Below are 19009 nucleotides of genomic sequence, written 5' to 3' on the forward strand. Positions count from 1 at the left end.
TGCAACGCTAATTTGCTGGGGTGGGGGTTGAAGAGAGAGGTAAATTTATGAGACTTAAATGAGATATCAACCTGGAGTTCCTGCCATGGCTCAGGGGAAACGAATCTGACCAATATCCGCGAGGACGCAGGTTCCATCCCTGGCCTTGCTCAGTGGGTTAAGGATCTGGTGTTGCTGTGAGCTGCGGTGTAGGTACAGACGCGGCTCAGATCCTGTGTGGCTGTGGCACAGGCCAGTAGCTGCAGCTCTAATTCGACCCCTAGCCTGGAAACTTCCATACGCCATGGGTGCAGCCCTAAAAAAACAAAACAAAACAAAAAACAAAAAAAGAGAGAGAGAGAGATCAACCAGTTGACATAGGTGAACATCATTTGTGTTCCGATTTAAACAAGTAAATTGCAGATAGATGATGATAGATGGATAGACAGAAGATAAATAGAATATAGAGAGGTGATTGGTAGCTAGCTAGATCATAGGTGAGACATACAATTGGAAGTGACTATATGATGATATTAAAGAATGCTACTAGTTTTTTTAAGATGATAATATTGCTACATTTTTAAAGATGGAGTTACTATCACAATGTATTCTTAGGGAGTACTTGTGGATAAAAATGGGAAAATGCATTTAGACAATGCTTAAGCCATGATTCTTAACAATGAAAAAAGCATATGAAAACAAAATAGTCCTGCAAAATCAAAATTCTAAGCTTTTCAGGTAAGTCAGTCCAAGATTTTCTAGACAAATCCTGACACTGGAGGGGTTTTCGTATGGTGTCAGCCCTTCGAGAGCAGGCCAGGACTGTGAAAATGCTAAGTGACAATTCAGTAAAAGTCATTCGAATCTGGAATTTTGAACCGCACTTTTTCTGCATTTGTGCCCGATTAGCTCTAAATGGCTTCCCTGTGCTGGCGTTCCCTGACTCTAGGCCAAAGACTTGTGGACTGATGGATATTAACTAAGACATGATTGGCGTCTCCCGTCTCCTGCTTTCTTGAACCAAACAAAATGTGATGTTTATTAATTTTTTCAGTTCTCAGAAATCCTACGTAGAAAGTCAGGCTAGTTTGTCCCTTGTCGTGGGTGTAGAAGCCAAGCATCATAAGACAGCACCACCAAGCCCAGTGCTCTCCTGACCTCTGTTCAGCCAACAGTCCGGGTGCCCACATGGCCCCAGAGAACCATCCCAAACACCCCTTTCTTCCTCCTCACCTAAGGCCCCAAACTCTGGGTCTGATCGAGGCAGGTAACTCACTAAGACCTTTCCTGGTCTAATTCGTTCTTTGTCTTTTTTGGCCGCCCCACAGCATAGGGAGTTCCCGGGCCCAGGGATCAGCTGCAGTTACGACCCACTGCAGCAGCCCTGGATCCTTAGGTTGCTGAAACTTGGCCTCTGTCCACCAGTGCCGAATGGAAATGCGGAGGCAGGGTTTTGGGTGAAGGAGAACAAAATAGCTTTTATTGCTTTGCCAGGCGAAGGAGACCCCAGCAGGCTAATGCCTTAAAGACTGTGTCCCCCTTGGGAGAGGATAGGAGATGGTCTTGCAGTTTGAGACTGGAAAACAGGGCTGCAGATAGAGATCAGGACAGGTGCAAGCTTGCATTCTTCAAAGCTGGTGTTTCGTTGCCCCGGGACTGGTTTTGGTGGTCCAACTTCTTTCTGGAAAGAAGCATCAAATATTTAACATCTTTTGTTTCTTAGGGGTTTTGGTTCTACAGAAGAGCTCAAACATACTGTCATGTCTATCCTTTGAGGGGAACCAGGACCCTCCCCCAAGGCCGCACTATTGTTTCTAGACTGTTCCTCCCTGGTCTTTGCATCCCCTCCCTTCCCTGATTAGCAACTGTTTGAACCTGCCCTTCGGAACTCGGGGAAGGTCATGAAGGCTGAACCTTATTCATGAAAAACAAGAAGTGGGAGACACAAAGGCTTCCATGCCCAGGAACCCCACAGAGCCCCGCTTGGTTTCACTTACCCCATTGTGCCAGGCTGGGGATCGAACCTGCATCCCAGCGCTGCGGAGACCCCACTGATCCCATTGCACCACAGCAGGAACTCCTCCTGGCCTGTTCTAATCTTGCTCCTCCCTGAAAGCGTCACTGTGAAGAAAGAAATAGTCTAACGAGGAAGAAGATGAAAGAAAGGAGAAACAGAAGAGGGGAGAGAGGAAAGGAGGGGCGAGGAGGCATGTGCCAGGCAAAGAGGAAGACATTTACAGTTATTGCACGTTTTCAAATACTGGCAAAGACCTGGGACGTGGGTATTGCACCCCTGTTTTATAGATGAAGGGGTTAAAACTCAAGGACAAGCAAGTTGCTAAGAGTTCACCAGCTCTCAGACGGCAGGATTCAAACCCAAATGACCACCCTTCCTTACTTCGGCTCTCTGCCTTCTACCGCTAGTTTTATCTGGAACTCAAAACCCAGCTGGTCCCCACATCCCTGCAGCTGGCTGGCATCCACATGCTGAGATCATCTGAGTGTGATCTTCACACCCTCTGGGACTGGCATTCTGTTCCGAGTGTCCCTTTCGTGGCTCCCTGGAAACAGCAAGTTCTGTTTTTAGCAAAAGATCTGTCAAAGGCATCGTGTGGCTGGGCTGACAGCAGAGAGAACTTCTGTTGGCTTCCATCTGGGAACCAAGCACTTAAAGACCCGAAGACTTACTGCAACCTTGAAGATTAAAATAAGGAGGCTTTTGCTCTCAAGGTTAATGATTAAAAAGGAAGAGAGAAAGACAGGCTGCCAGGCAGTGCCATACATCATGGCCCCTGAGGATGGGGACTGAGCTGGTGGGCTCTGCACCTGCTCCCACCCCCTCTGCCCCCCGAGTCCTTCTCCACGTTCATGACTTCCATTTATAAGGTGCCTAATCACTTGGTTAAAGCTGCAGATTTGGGGGAAACACCCCTGAACAGAACTATAACAAGCCATCCTTCTTGCCATGAGATCTAGAAGAGCTTTAAAAACTATTTAGACTTGGCGTTCCCATGGTAGGGACCTCCACCAAGGTCACAGAATGACTGAGTAGTAGGTTAAGAACCGGACTAGTATCCATGAGGATGCAGGTTTAACCCCTCACCTCGCTCAGTGGGCTAAGGATCTGGTGTTGCTGCAAGCCCCAGCGTACGTAGGTTGAAGATGTGGCTTGGATCCGGTGTTGCTGTGGCGGTGGTGTAGACGTCAGCTGCAGCTCTGATTCAGCCCCTAGCCTGGGAACTTCCATGTGCCACGGGCATGGGTGTGGCCCTAAAAAGGAAAAAAAAAACAAAAAACAAAAAACTATTTGACCTGACATAAAATAAAGTTTGTTATAAATTTTAAATATTTTACAGATATAAAAACGGAGATTTAGGGAACGCGGCATCATTCCACCAGCAGGTGACAGACACAAAGAAGGTCCTTAGGCAGAAATTCCTCTTATTTTGGGGTCAGCCTTTTTTTTCTACTCGAGGCTTCAGCTGACTGAGTGAGGTTCACCCGTATTAGGAAGGACCATCTCCTGATGCAAATGTTAAATCTCCTCCCAAAACACGTGCACAGAAATACACGGTATCATATTCAGCCAAATAATCTGGGCTTCGTCAAGATCACTCATAAAACGAACCACCACAAACATACTCAATACGTAACATGCGATGGCCCCTTTCTGCTGCCCACTGGTTGAAAAGACTAACAGTGCACATTCCTGCTTCCAAGGAGTTTGTCGTGGAACCTAGAAGGCCATCACGTGCACGACTACATACAACACAGGTCTTGTTTTGGTTTTTGGTTTTTGGGTTTTTTTTTTTTTTTGTCTTTTTAGGGCCTTGTCCACACCATATGGAGGTTCCCAGGCTAGGCATCGAATCGGAGCTGTCGTTGCCAGCCTACACCACAGCCACAGCAACGCCAAATCCAAGCCGTGTCTGCAACCTACACCACAGCTTGCGGCAACACCGGATCCTTAACCCACAGAGCGAGGCCATGGATCGAACCTGCGTCCACACGGATGCTGGTCAGATTCATTTTTGCTGAGCCACAACGGGAACTCCAACACGTTCAGTCATGACAGCGTGCTTGCCTTTCAGTGCTCGCTGTGCCAAGTGCACGTGTCTTTTGATCTCCACAACCTATGGCATAGATGTTAATGACACTCCCATTTCACAGATGGGGAAACTGGCTCGGAGACACCCCAAGGTCACAGAAGGACTAAGTAGCAGGGCTGGAGTTCGAGCCCAGCGGCCTGACTCTCGAGCCTGAGTCTTTAAGGAAACACTTAGGACCAAGCCAGCCTGCTTCAAAGAACAGAGGAAGGACAGCTGGAGAAGAGATCACAGGTACTGTGGGGGGCATGGGGGGGGCTGGATTGAGCTAGGGAAGAAGGCAGGTATTTTTCTTTTTAATTGCATATTTTTATTCTAGAAGTTTCTAGGATTTATTTCGGGGTTTTCATTTATTCAACAGCTATTCATTGAGGGCCTCCTCTGTGCTGAGCAAAGACTAGACACGAGTATGAAGTGGGACATGGTGGGCTGAGGGCATCTGTCTCATGGGTGCCCTTGTCCTTAATCAGCATTTGCTGAAGGAGGTTCTAGGATGCTGCGTAACCAAATGGTGGCTGAGTTAGCCCAAAGGTCACAATGTGCCAGCACAAAGAACCCCATTGCCCATCTCTAATATGTCAAGCACATGGAATAACAGAGGTGCCCAGTGGATGAGGAATGGGTCCAATGGCAGCGAAATACTCCAAGTAATGCAAGGCCAGCAACATAAAATACAACCACATTAAGCTAAGCAAACTTCTCTCCGTTATTACTTTTTAAGGGAAGGTTAAAAAATCCTCTCATTAAATTTCCTTACACTTAAAAGTGAATGTATAATGACACTAAAATTCCCCCGTGATCCCCTCCTTAATTTTACATTTTGTTTCGTCTCTAAGCTGGATCTTCAGGATGGCGATAATTATCATACCTGTCTTACAGTAGCAGGTGTGAGAATTAAAATTCAGCCAAACTTGTCAAATATTCACCTTTGCGTCTCTGGAGAGCATGCTCAGGGAGTGGTAGGAATCATGGGAGCTGTATCTTTAGGAAGCAAATTAAGCTTGGATCAAGGTGGTCGCTCAGTGAGCAGGGAAGCCCATGACCTGAGATCTGGTTCAAGGACGAGATTCCAGGTTCCCAGGGAGGAATTTCCATGCACAGCGGTGAAAGCTGGTTTGACGTGGTTTCCCAAGTAGGAGCAGAGACCAGGAAGACATGGCTTGGAGCTCCCACTGTGGCGCAATGGGATCCGTACCATCTCTGGAGCACTGGGACCCAGGTTCCATCCCCAGGGCAGCACCGTGGGTTAAGGATCCCGCCGTGCTGCAGCTGTGGCGTAGGTCACATCTGTGGCTTGGATCTGATCCCTGACCTGGCAACTTCATATGCAGTGGTGCAGCCAGAAAAGAAAAAAAAAAAGACATGACTTAAGTCCAGGTACCAGCACCAGGCTTGATGGTCACAGAAGTCCGTGTATGTACACTGCCTGACTCTGCCTCCAGCCCTGGGACCAGGCTGGGGACCAGCGTGGAGCTGAAATGACATGTGTGGGGCTGGTGGCCAGCCTTGATTAAAGGGAAGCATGCTGGAATGAGGCATCAGGTGGGCCCTGAAAAGATTTTCCTCTTGTTTTCCCTCCAGAGACCAAGCCATTTATTTCAAATTGCAAGGTGGCTATAAAATGCTCTCCGACTTCAGGGGGATGGAGTGGTTTAGCCTTCCATGAGTAACAAAGCATGCACACAGCTCAGTGAAGGCCCCCACGGCTGGAGATCGTCACCTCGCAGACACCTGCTAAGATGCAGTTTGAAAAGCAAACGTGTCAGCAACAGAAGGGGATGCCACAGGGAGCGGCTCAGTCCCCAAAGCTGGGATTGGCTGAGCCGCGGCAGCTCTCACATGTCCACAGAATCTGGGCTTTTCCGAGGACAATTGAGAACCAGGGCGGAGTGTGACTTTGGTGACTCAGACTTTCTTTGCTTTTAAGCATCACGCTTGCTCTTTCTCCTCTCATGCTTGTAACGTGCACAACACCTGGAGTGCCTTTCTCCTCACGCCAAAGTCATAACTGCTTGTTTGTTCAACGGCTTGCTTGTTTATTTGCTCACTAATTTATTTCAGCACACATGACAGCTTTTCCATGGAAACTTCCTTCTCTGAGCCTTCGAGTAGAAAATAACCTTTCCCATTTTTGAGCCTCAGGTGATAATATTGACCCCTCGTCTTAAAGCCCATCACAGTCCTGGACAGAAAGGTCTTAGAAAGTAATCTCCGTGTATTTCCACCTGCCCTACCTGGTCCACCCAGTGTTGTGCCCATTTCTGCTGTACAGCATAGTGACCCAGGCATACATACATACACATCCTTTTTCTCAAGCTGTCTTCCATCACGTTCTATCCCAGGAGACTGGATATAGTTCCCCGTGCTATCCAGTAGTACCTCATCACTTATCCATTCTAAATGGAATAGGTTGCATCTACCAACCCCAAACTCCTCATCCACCCCACTTCCTCCCCCTCCCCCTCCATTTATTATAACAAGTGAGCTTATATGTTAGGAACCTTTACAGTTTAAATTATGCTTTCACAAAAATCCTATTTTATCTTCATTGAGACTCTGTGAGATAGAACTGTTAAAATTCTCTCTTAAATGACATAACTGCAGTTCAGAGAGGGGAAGCTTTACCCAAGACAGCGGAATTAGTGTAAGAGCAGACCGGGATTAGAAGTGAGGTCACCTGACTCTAAATCCAGGCTCCTTGCCTACAGACAAGAGGATTATAGCTGGCTTATTGGTTGTCTTGAGTGATCATTTGGAGGTAATTACTAAACTAATTTTCTTTAGAAGGATTTCTTTCTTCCAGATTTCTTACTGACCTATAAAACAATTTGGGGGCTGAGTGCTCTCCCTGATATTCCATGTCTATTATTCTGTTCTCCACTCCATCTGATGCTGTACGAAGGGAGAACCTACTATGCTTTAAAATTCATCATCCCGTTGAACCTCCACAAAGCCTCTGTGAGGTTAGTGCAGCAAGTTGTTTGATTTTCATCTAAAAGAGGAAGAAACTGGAACCAAGACAGGCTGAAACAGTTGCTCCAAAGATGCACAATTAGTTAATGAGAGAATCAAGGCCATAACAATGCACTCCTTGTCCCATCCTCAAACCGAAACTCAGTTCAGAATCTTTTCATTTCTGGTGGTTATTAGGAGAATTCTCTGTTCATAGACTTCTCACCCTACACAGCAACCACCAGAGTGATCCATTCCAAATTTAAAATGTGCATGGGGGCATATATCCGGACAAAACGTTCCTTAAAAAAGACACATGCACCCGCATGTTCATTGCAGCTCTATTCACAATAGCCAAGACATGGACACAACCCAAATGTCCATCAACAGATGATTGGATTAGGAAGATGTGGTATATATACACAATGGAATACTACTCAGCCATAAAAAACCCACAAAATAATGCCATTTGTAGCAACATGGATGGAACTAGAGACACTCATACTAGTGAAGTAAGTCAGAAAAAGAAAGACAAATACCGTATGATATCACTTATATCTGGAATCTAATATACGGCACAAATGAACCTTTCCACAGAAAAAGGAACTCACGGACTTGGTGAATAGACTTGTGGTTGCCAAGGGAGATGGGGAGGGAGTGGGATGGGATGGGGAGCTTGGAGTAAATAGATGCAGAGGATTGCCTTTGGAATGGATGAGCAATGAGATCCTGCTGTGTAGCACTGGGAACTATGTCTAGTCACTTACGATGGAGCATGACAATGTGAGAAAAAAGAATGTGTACATGTACGTGTAACTGGGTCACCATGCTGGACAGTAGAAAAACAATTGTATTGGGGAAATAACAATTTAAAAAATTAAAAAATAAAATGTTCATGAGGGTTCCTATTGTGGCTCAGCAGCTTAAGAAACTGGCATAATGTCCATGAGGATGTGGTTCCATCCCTGGCCTCACTCAGGGGGTAAAGGGCTGGGTGTTGCCGCAAGCTGCAGCATAGGTCTCAGATGCAGCTGTGGCTGTGGCGTAGGCTGCAGCTGCAGTTCTGATTCAACACCTAGCCCAGGAACTTTCCATATGCTGCAGGTACAGCTGTAAAAAGACAAAAAAAAATGTTCATAGAAGAAAAGACCCACACATTCAAACTTATAAAAAAATAACCAACTCTCTGTGGCAAACTGTTATATACATGGTGGCTCAACAGTCAACGTCCAGTGTTTTATTGGGGTTCCATTGCGTGGGCTGACAGAGTAAGTCGCTGGCCGTGAGGCTGACCTCAGGCTCCAGTCTTTCCCCTTTTCTCAGCTCAGGCTGATAATCGTGTAGCTCAAAGCCCTAACCCTCTAATCACAATTTTGTTGTAGTAAAGGTAATTGATTATTAATCAATTTATTCTTTGCGAATTACCTCTCGTCTAAAAAACAATTTCCTATTCTAGTATCACAAAGACATTTTTCTGTATCCTTTTCTGCTCTTTTCATCATTAATCCAATTGGAATTTATTTTTCATTTGTTTTTTTGAGCCTCAGCATCCTCCTCTGTGAAATTAGTGGATTAGATCAGTTAATCTTTAAGATTCTTTCCATCCTTAAATTTAGTGATTAAAAAACCTAGCTTTTACATAGACTTTCTTTTATTTATTTATTTTATTTTTTCCACTGTACAGTATGGGGACCAAGTTACACACACATGTATACATACTTTTTCCTCCCATTGTTGTGTTGTGATATGTAAGTATCTAGACATAGTTCTCAATGCTACGCAGCAGGATCTCATTGTAAGTCCATTCTAAGAGCAATAGTTTGCATCCATTAACCCCAAGCTCCCAATCCCTCCCACTCCCTCCCTCTTCCCCCAGGCAGCCACAAGTCTATTCTCCAAGTCCATGATTTTCTTTTCTGTGGAAAGGTTCATTTGTGCCGTGTATTAGATTCCAATTATAAGTGGTGATATACGGTATTTGTCTTTCTTTTTCTGACTTACTTCACTAGTATGAGAGTCTCTAGTTCCATCCATGTTGCTGCAAATGGCATTATTTTGTGGGTTTTTTATGGCTGAGTAGTATTCCATTGTGTATATATACACCACATCTTCCTAATCCAATCATCTGTCGATGGACATTTGGGTTGTGTCCATGTCTTGGCTATTGTGAATAGAGCTGCAATGAACATGCGGGTGCATGTGTCTTTTTTAAGGAACGTTTTGTCCGGATATATGCCCAAGAGTGGGACTGCGGGGTCATATGGAAGTTCTATGTATAGATTTTTAAGGTACCTCCATACTGTTCTCCACAGTGGCTGTACCTAGCTGACATTCCCACCAACAGTTACATAACTTTCTATGTGCTAGGACTTGTTCTGAGAACTTTACATGTATTGCTTCATTGAAATCCATTTTTTTCACTCTTTTATAGGCACAGCAAGGTTGAACACACAAGCTAACGTTAAACAGCTATTAAGTGACAGAGATGGATTTGAGGCAAAGGTTTGCTCGTAAGTGCCTCATTATGTTCTTCCTGTAAACAGTAACACTATATGCTTCAACCTTCTCGTCACCTTTATCCTGCTTCAATTCTGAAGGGTTTAGCAAGATCAGGCATAGAAGAGTTTTAATGCAGCTTTGTTGAATTTAAGTGAAAATAAATCTTCACGTCTCTTCTTTTCTTCTTGATGTTTACAGCCCTTACGGGTAATGTTCAACTCTTGAGTCCAACACCAGATATCTTCGGATATGTTCAGTTCATAAGGAAACACTGGCGGCTTAGCCCTGGAGACTCTAGGTCCATAGTCACATATCCAGCAGGTGATGTATCTTTTCTTACATCTCAGAAACTCCGATGTATCTGCCTGGCTTTCTTGTCCATGGATGGATTTTCCTATTAGCACTCGCTCTACAGCACCTAGAGTCTGCGGTCTGTGGACAGAGAGGCGATGTATTGACTGAACGCCCCAGGAACTAGGCGAATAACAATGTGTCCCCAAAAATGGGGATATCAGGTTCCCTCGCATCATGTTTAAATTCTACCCCAAACCGGAAAATGGCCAGCGCCCTTGGCCCCAGAGACCTGTCTCCTTCCGTTCCCTGCCCTCTCTGCTCCCCAGGTAAATGCACTGAGCTCCCCTCCTTCCTCTCTGACGAGGTCCCAGCAGAGCCAGCCTGAGGGGGGGTTGGGGGAGGAGAGAAAGGTGACCCTTACCCACAGTGGCAGCTTCACCTGCCAGTGGTTTCGTGTTTCCCACACGGAGCTGAGGTTCAGGTTCACCGTCTCATTTACTCCTGCGACTCCCCTGAGGGGAGGATTATTGTCCGCACTTTACAGGGACGACACTGAGGCCGAGAAAGTATTCCCAGCCCAGAGCTAACAAACTGCAGCTCCGGTGGAGGAAAGCCGGGATTTCTTCCCGTTTACATCTGTTTGACTTCCAAACCCGCTTCTCTTTCCTTCTCATTCTCATTATTGTTGTTGTGAGGAGGAGGAGGAAGAGGAATGCTGCCTAAGAGTCAGCTCTTTGTAGTGGAACTTGTGCATGCCTCAAGCTAGAAAGAAAATCAAAACGATGCAACGTGTTTCCGTGTCAGTGCAAACATATTTGGGGGGAGAGGCTGGTCCTTGGTTGCCTTCTTTCACCAGTACTTGGAAAGTCTCCACTAAAGAAAGAATATGGGGAGTTCCCGTTGTGGCTCAGTGGGTTAAGAACCCCGCTGGGGATACGGGCTCGATCCCTGGCCCCTCTCAGTGGGTTAAGGATCTGTCATTGCTACAAGCTTCAGCAAAGATCACAGATGTGGCTCAGATCCAGCATTGTTGTGGCTGTGGCTGTGGCCAGCAGCTGTAACTCCAATTCGACCTCTAGCCCAGGAACTTCCATATGCTGCAAGTGCAGCCCTACAAAGAAAAAAGGGAAGAAGAGGGAAAAAAAAAAACCCATGGGCTTTAAATCAGGGAGACAGGGCTGGGGCAAAGCACTTCAACCCCTGAGCCTCGGTTTCCCCATCATAAAAAAGGGGTGTAGCATCCAAAAAGGCGTTGTATATACAGCATCTGATGGATAAGACAGGAGCCCAGGGCGTAGCATGGCTAAGCTCTGATTACCCAGAACCAGACAGGCTTGGTTCCAGTTCTGCTGTTTACTTGCTGTGCGATGACCTTGGGCCACTCCTTAACCTCTTTATGTCTCAGTTTCCTCTTCTGCGAACTGGGGGGAAATTAGAGCACAGCCGTCACAGGGTGCTTAGGAGCACAGAGCCATGCCCCGCTCACACCAGTCCCTGTAGGATGCTTTTCATCCTACAGCAAGTGCTTGCAAGCAGTGGCTGCCTTCCTTGCCCAGGTAGGAAATGTCCAGTAGGCACTGTCTGGTCCACACACCCGGTGCCTGGGATATCCTCTGGGTGCTGGGTGTGCTGGAATCCTTCTTGGTCCCAGCAGTTGGTCCCTCCTCCCAGAGCTGGCAGGGGTCTGAAAAGGTACGCAATTAACCCTTCCCTGCCTGGATTGGATGTACGCTCAACCGCCTAATTCTCAGCTCCTTGCGGGTCATTAACTGTTTAATGTGTTTGAGGGATGTCTCTTAACCTTGCACCTCATTAGAACGAGTGATTTTGTGAGGCAATAAACCAGCCTTGCCTCTAATGGAACCAGATTCCAGCACCTTTTTTTTTTTTTTTCTAAGAGCCTTATAAAGAAAGCTATTACAGGTTTGGAAAGATTGATTTTATTTAAAACCGAATATGTATGAGAGCAGCCAGAGTGGTTATGACATAAATTACTTTGATATATTGAGTGCAAAAGCAAATGCAATTTCTTTTCTCCCTTTTAGCTTTCTGTGTTCGGCAGAGGGGTGGTGATTTATCTTCTTCCCCGTTTCGATCTGACGTAGGTTGCTTTTAACTCAAGGGAAGAAGGACAGATGGCTTGTGTTGGAGGGACTTGCAGGAGGAGAACAGGAAAGAAAAACAAAAGAAAGAAGACCTTTCCTTCAATCTCTGGGTCCTCAAGTGATTGTGCTTGTTCCCCGCCCCCCACCCCCCCGGGGAGAAAATTAAAGCAAACAGAAGAAACATCTCAAATGGAAATCAATAAGCTGTTTACTATGTCATTATCTTAAGCTCAATTTTTCTATAACAAACCATAATTACATATGATAAATATCAAACCTCCTCACTGAGAAACACAGAGAATATATTCCATTACAATCAAATTTTCACTTCTTTTTCCAGATTCTTTGGATCCTCTCTTGGATATTAGTTCTAGGAAAGAAGAAATAGGCAGTCAGGTTCATTTTCTGATGTCACAGCTCTCACGACCCCTGTTCCTCTTTTGAGAAAATTACTCTTCTTTGCTCATGTTGATACCAAACATTTTCTTTAGGGCTCTGCCTGTGGCTCCTTGGTGCTGGAGAGGGTCTGCTCTCACCCGTGTGCTCTGCCAATGTTGACTTTCTGGCTTGAATCCTGAATGCAAAACTTGGAAGTTCCGGATTAAATAAAGCTAAAGATGTCTTATTGTTGAGGCTTCTCAGAGCTTTTAATGTGTAACTGTGCGTCACACATCTTGGAGATGCTCGGCTTCCCCAACGTTTAGCAAAGAACGCTTTCTACAGAGCGTCTCCAAGCAATCACATTCTGTTAAATGTATTGGAGAGGGTTTACCAGGCCTTTCCCAGGAGCATCTATCTTCCTTGCTCATCTAAACTTATCTCTTCTCTCTGCTCTGCATCCCACTCTGAGTTATGACGGCACAGAATTCATCACCACCTCTGAATATATTCTGCTCCCGCCCCCCCTCCCCACCCCCCTGGCCTCACGCAGCACACACAAGTTTCTCTTCTTCAAAAGCCATTTCTCCTCCTGCCCCTGGCACATTCCGACATCTTTGAGAACCAGTTGGGTGGTCCCCTCTCCAGGGACCTCCCCAGGCAGAGTTATGGAGACCTTCTGGGATGGCAGTGGTGCCTGCAGAGATGACTTAGCACGCGTACGTGTGTGACAGCCTGGCCTTGACTGCGAGCATCGCTGGGCTTTTGAAACCTTGGTTCAATAGCGTGTTCAAAACCAAACCAAAGCAAAGGCCTTCAGGCAGTGAGAATACTTCCCTGAGATTGGAAAACCTTTGGGAAAGCCGCTGAACTGAAAGGTGTTTCGGAAGAACGATAGGTGGCCAGGACGCCGTCCACAGAGAAGGCTGAATGGGCTTCTTCTCAAAGGCCCTTTGTTTGGCTGGATGGAGTTTGCAGGTTTGGGGTGAAAGCTGAATTGCTCAAGGTGGGAGGAGCTGGGACCCGTCTTCAAATCAACCCTCCCCAAGACTGTCCTTCGCTTGAAAGTTAAGCTTTGCTGATGTGTATCCGTGTCCGTTGCTGCTCCGCAGGTGCACCCTTAAGGAGGAGAGTGAGACACTCAGATGTTTCTGGCACCTCCCATTGACAGAAGCCAATTGACAAAGGGATCTAGGCCATGCGGTCTGCAGAGATAAAGCCCCGAGGGCACAGAGCAGCCCCCCCAAAAAGGGAAGAGAAAGTATAAAGCGACGGTGGATTGAAAAGTGGAGGAGCAACCTGCCATTCTTAGAGGTTTATTCATTTCCATTCCTACAGCAATATATAAAATGTTGATTAAGCTATTGCCTCTCCAACATAGTGTGTCTGCCAAGTATGTTTTCCCCATCTCATAGCTGGAAAATATGACACTATACTTCTAATAGCTTTTCTCTTTTGATATGTCAGTCAATGTTTGAAGACCTATTTACATTTTTCTTCTCTGAAAATCAGGAATTTCACATCCTTTGCCTGTATGTTCCATTGAAGGGCCTTTTCCCCCTTCGTTTCTGAGCTTAACTGTACTTGTTTTCAGTTTATATTTTTGTTTTTGCAATGTTTATATTTTTTTCCATGCAGACCTGTTTTTGTGTTCAGTTTATCACACTTCCAGAGAGTGTGGGTTTTATGCCATACTTATGCCTTCTGTATGTTGAGATTTTGTATGTATAATTTTTATACTAAGTGCATGATTTAAAAATTAAGTCTTGACATTCCCACGTGGCTCATCGAGTTAAGTATCCTGTGTTGTCACTGCAGTGGCTTGGGTGGCGCGAGTTCGATCCTTGACCCACACATGCCGTGGGTGAGGCCACAGGACAAAAAAAACAGTCCTTGAATCCTCAGCAATTTCTGTAAGTATAAGGGTTGAGATACTCCCCTCCAAATCACCACTGTTTTTCCTAACACCATTCATTGAGTAATTGCATTTTATCTCCTGAATTGTAGTTTCATTTTTTTCAAATGCCAAATTCTGACATATATTTTGTTTGATTCTGGGCTTTGTATTCCACCCCTTGTCCTGCCTGTCTGTTCATGTACCGGTACTACTTTGCTTTCATGATACCTTTATCATGCAGGAAACGTCTAGCCTGACCTATAATTTATTTATGCATTTTCTACTATTATTGCGTGAACTTGTCTGCTCCACTTCAAATTAATTATGAAAGCCTATAGGATATTCTTCAGCTCTTAAAAAAATCAGAAAATAAGAAGAGGCAGTGAGGGAAACATTAGATTGTTTTCCATTCACTAAGAAAATTTTCAGTAGTTTGGAGGAACTCTGATTTTTTCATATATTTTCAGATATTTTTGTCTTTTGTCTTTTCTTTTAGGGCTGCACCCACGGCATATGGAGGTTCCCAGGCTAGGGGTCTAATCGGATCTACAGCCACACGCCAATCCAAGCCGTGTCTGCGACCTACACCACAGCTCACGAGGTCAGGGATCGAACCCGCAACCTCATGGTTTCTAGTTGGATTCATTTCTGCTGCACTATGACAGGAACCCCCAGATATTTTTTATATTCTTGACTAGCATAATTCAGAAGAGAAATGAGATTTGGGGACAATCGATACTTCTGTAATAATTGTTGAAGTGTGTGTCCACTCAAGGATCAGAGAATGATCTCTTTATAGAAACCCAGATTTTCAGATTCCTAAGCCTAGAAAAGAATCTCATTCTCCATTCTGACAGAGTTGGAATTCAAATACCTGGTTCGTGCTTAATAGTTGAGTAATCTTTGGCAGAGCTTTTTATTTCCTCTGCACTTTTTAAAAGATAAAGTGGAGATGATATAATTAAGAAGGATTATGATGTATTATAAAATTAGGTTTAAGTCTCAGACTCAGTCTTTAATTATTTTTGACCTTGGACAAGTCCCTTAAATTCCCTCAATATGTTTCTTCATCAATAAAGTTGGAGCTAACACTTTGGAGTAATAAACTCTCTCCTAAACGTTGGCCCTGCAGAATTAATAAGTGTAGCTGTTCTTTCTAATATACTGTATGCAATGCATTCATCATAGTGTTTGCAGACTTGGTTACTGAGGAAGGAGAGAAGAAGGGAGGGGAGCTGGGTGGGAGAAGAAGGGGGAGGTATTTGATTTTACAGCCGTGAAGGAAAGCAGTGTTTTTTGGCCACCACATGGAACAGTTGCTCCTTTACCCCCAGCCACCTAACATTGTAGACCAATTGTGTGACACACAGGTACTTCCCTTCTTGATATAAGTTAGTCCCCTCTTCAATCTTGTTAAACTACATAGCACAACAAAACCAAATCCAAGAAAGTTTAACCGAGGCCTTTGGATTGATTGAACAGCTTGTCAGTGGTCTCGTCCCACCCACGTACAATGGGTTTTCATTAGAATTTCGTTGTCTACCTTGGAGTGGTTGAAACCATTCACATGATGGATTAATCAATTTCCAAGTTAATGCCTTCGCATGTGGTAATGACTTGCTCAGACGTCTCTCTGGCTGTCTGAATGGGCTTTAAGGCATTAAGTAGGACAGTGGAGGAACCCAACTTTCAATTAAGAAAGAAAGTTGCAAAGAGTTCTTTCCTTACCTAGAAAATGAACCAAGGCTGATAATTTTCTTTTTTCTTTTTCCTCGTGATATATACAAGGTTAAAAAAAGCTAAGCCTATTAAAAAAAATCATTTACATCTTCCAAATTGTAGTGCTAGTGGATGCATCGTTAAGTATGAATGAGTTGCAATAAAAACACATTAATTAGTATAAAAAAACCCCACAAGATTTCAAGTTCATTTGGCTCTCCTCAAAAGGATAGATGGCAATATATGTATGTATTTACACATAAATAAGAACAACTAAATCATTTATCTGTGAAGAATGCAAAGGGATAGAGAGAGAGACAACCCACCAAATGATCATTTCCACAAACCCCAACTGCATTTCAGTCATGGGCAATCTTTTTCCTGGTTATTGCACTCATAAAATGCCTGTAAAAATGACATCATGCAGTTCCTTATTTATAGTCTGTCAATATCCCATGGATCGCATTGGTTGAGATTACAGGGCAAAAGATGATTTTCCACCCGTTTTAACTGCTACTCTTTTCTGTGTCCTCTGGACCCTGAATGCCAATCTGCTCCTCTGACAATTTTACAGCCCAGGGTACAATGACAAGTCTGTAATTAAAGTTTGGAAAATAGTGGAGCACTCGCTGAAGCCCAAACCTCAGCTGGTCCTGCTGTCATATCCATTTTATGGTTTTGAGTCCAGTGACCTGTTGGGCTTGAGCTGGGGGAAGAGAAGTTTGCAATGAAAAATGACATCTTGGGGGTGTTCCCGTTTGCAATTATTCTTGGCTGCCAAAGGCCGAGTTGGCCAGGTCTGCCGATGATGGACGTGAGAACTCTTTGGCTCAGCACACTGTGTCTATAGGATGCTATGGTATTAAAAGTAGACTTATTGCTAAACCAAAACGTTCTATTTCTGGGTCCCTCTTGAAGAATAAGAAAGGTTTCCCTCTTTTTTTTTTTTTTTTAACGGCAGGAGAGGTAATTTGGAAAGCCACAGTGAGGTTCTGGAGGAAGAGTCTTCGAGACGATGAGATTTTCCAAGGAGAGGCCACCCGGAGGAGGAACCTTCATCCCCGTCACTGTGCCCGTTCTTAATGGTAGAACGCCGCCCAGCTGCCATTTGCCTGCTGTCGGAGCGCTCCTCTTCTCCCTCGTCCAGCTAATGCTGAGGCCGAGACAGTGAGCCACAGGGGCTTCATCCATCCACCAAGGTCTGTCCCAAAGCCTGTCGTCACAGACTAGAAGTGCTGCCCTTCAGAAGCCACGGTCCCCTGTGACGTGTGTTGGTTTCTGAATAAAAGGAGTGAGCATTTTAGTTGGTGAGATGTCAAGATTCAGGAGAGCACACGAGAGTTTAAGCAGTTTAGTGTGATGGGAGGAACCATCCATCTGCGGGAAATGGGATGGAGAAGATGAGGGCCAGTTGGGTCAGAAACGGTTGGAGGGAAAACTAAGCCAGAGTGGCTGATGGGTCACTTTCTTCTGCGTGTTCTTACTCCGTAGTGCATGTTGCGCTTTTTAGATCTGGTTGCACTTGTAAAATATAAGTTGCCTATAACTTCACTATAAGACCTTGAGGAAGAAGGATATTTGTTGTTTCCTTTCTATCCCAAATGACCAGTACAGTGCTTGGCTCAATAGTATTACATAGTACTATATAATTTTAGCCAATTAATTATTAAGAGCATAGATAATAGAATCAAATAGACTTGGGTTTAAGTCATGACCTGCTACCTACCTCCCAGGACCTTGTACAACTTAATTGTCTGAACACCAGCATATGAGTAAGATAATAAGAAGAGGAAAATTTTTTTATTTTATAGAATTTCTAATTTTTTATTACATTTCCCTAGAGTCAGCTATGTGCCAGGCATTGATAAACTTTTTATATCCATCATCTCATTTAATTCTCATATAAACTCTTTGTCATAGCTATGATTTTATTACAGTTATTCAATCAATAAATAGTAATGCATGCATAATATCACTCATTTAAATATTGACAAATAAAGTACTTGAATTATTGTTTATTTATTTTCCGTCTCAGTTTGACTAAGAAAACTGATGTTGAAGCTAAAGAAACAGAATATAAACTGTCCCCATGCATTAGTTATCTGTTACTATGTAATTACCCCAAAACATAGTGACTTAAAGCAGCAGTAAACATTTATTGCCTCACACAGTTTTTGCAGGTCAGAAGTCTAGGAGCCGCCTGGCTGGGTGTTTCTGGCTCAGGATTTCTTGTGAAATTATCATCAAGACTTTGGCTGAGATGCAGTCATTTGAAGGCTTGCCTGGGGCTAGAGGATCCCCTTTGAAGATGGTGTACCCACATGCTTGACAGGTTAGTGCTGGCTATTGACAAGAGGCTTCAGCGCCATGACGTATGCATGTTTCTCCGCAGGGCTGCTTGAGTGTCCTCACAGCATAGCAGCTGGTATCTCAGAGATTGGGTAATCCAAGAGAAAATGAGGCCAAAGCCTTGAAAGTCATACTCTGTCATTTCTGAAATATTCCTTTAGTTATAGTCTTATTCAAGAGCATGAAAATCAGGAAGCAAAACACATCGAAGGCCATCTTGAAGAGTGGCTACTGCCATGTAGGTTGAGAGGATGAGAAAAACAGAAGGATCCCAGGGTTAGATCTATACAAAATAACTGTTGTATACTATGGCTAACATAACTAATGTATGGCTCGGGATGGGTTGGGATGTGTAATTGACGCCTAAAGACGTAGACAGTGCGAAGGTGATAGAGGTCAGATTGTGTGGTTATGTGTGTGTTTCAGGATAGGCAACATGACTTAGGAGATCTATCTGGGTAGAGACAGACTTTCTTTGAAAACTTGAATACTCTTTTTGAAAGCTTGGCTGGAGGAAGATGTAGAGAGCAGGGGTGACCTTCATCTCAAACACGCAGACAGGGGAACCTGCGTAAACACGGCACATCCCTCAGAATGAAATTTGTGAGTTGGTGATCTGGTAGCAGACGCTTGTGTTTCAGACAAAAGACAATGTGTTTCAGATAATGCCAGTAACTAGCTTGAAATAGGGTGTCCCTGAGTTAATTTAAGTAGAAATAAAAGGAAAAAAA

The 19009-nt window shown here is 44.4% G+C and overlaps 1 long non-coding RNA gene across 4 annotated transcripts in view; it reads left to right on the plus strand.

The window, feature by feature from the left end:
- Positions 1-3280: 3280 nt before the first annotated feature.
- LOC125129007 (uncharacterized) overlaps positions 3281-19009 on the plus strand; it is a 76326-nt gene continuing 60597 nt past the window's right edge. For 2 of the 4 annotated variants that reach the window (XR_007135384.1, XR_007135382.1), the window contains exons 1-5: positions 3967-4319; positions 9469-9547; positions 13426-13627; positions 16891-17128; positions 18101-18261. This is a non-coding gene — a long non-coding RNA (uncharacterized LOC125129007). Of the gene's footprint in view, positions 3754-3966; positions 4320-6513; positions 7049-9468; positions 9548-13425; positions 13628-16890; positions 17129-18100; positions 18262-19009 lie in introns of those variants that run through there. The other 2 variants (XR_007135385.1, XR_007135383.1) reach the window with 2 other exon arrangements.

The sequence above is a fragment of the Phacochoerus africanus genome, chromosome 6 (assembly GCF_016906955.1).
Source record: "Phacochoerus africanus isolate WHEZ1 chromosome 6, ROS_Pafr_v1, whole genome shotgun sequence".
Taxonomy (NCBI): Eukaryota; Metazoa; Chordata; class Mammalia; order Artiodactyla; family Suidae; genus Phacochoerus; species Phacochoerus africanus.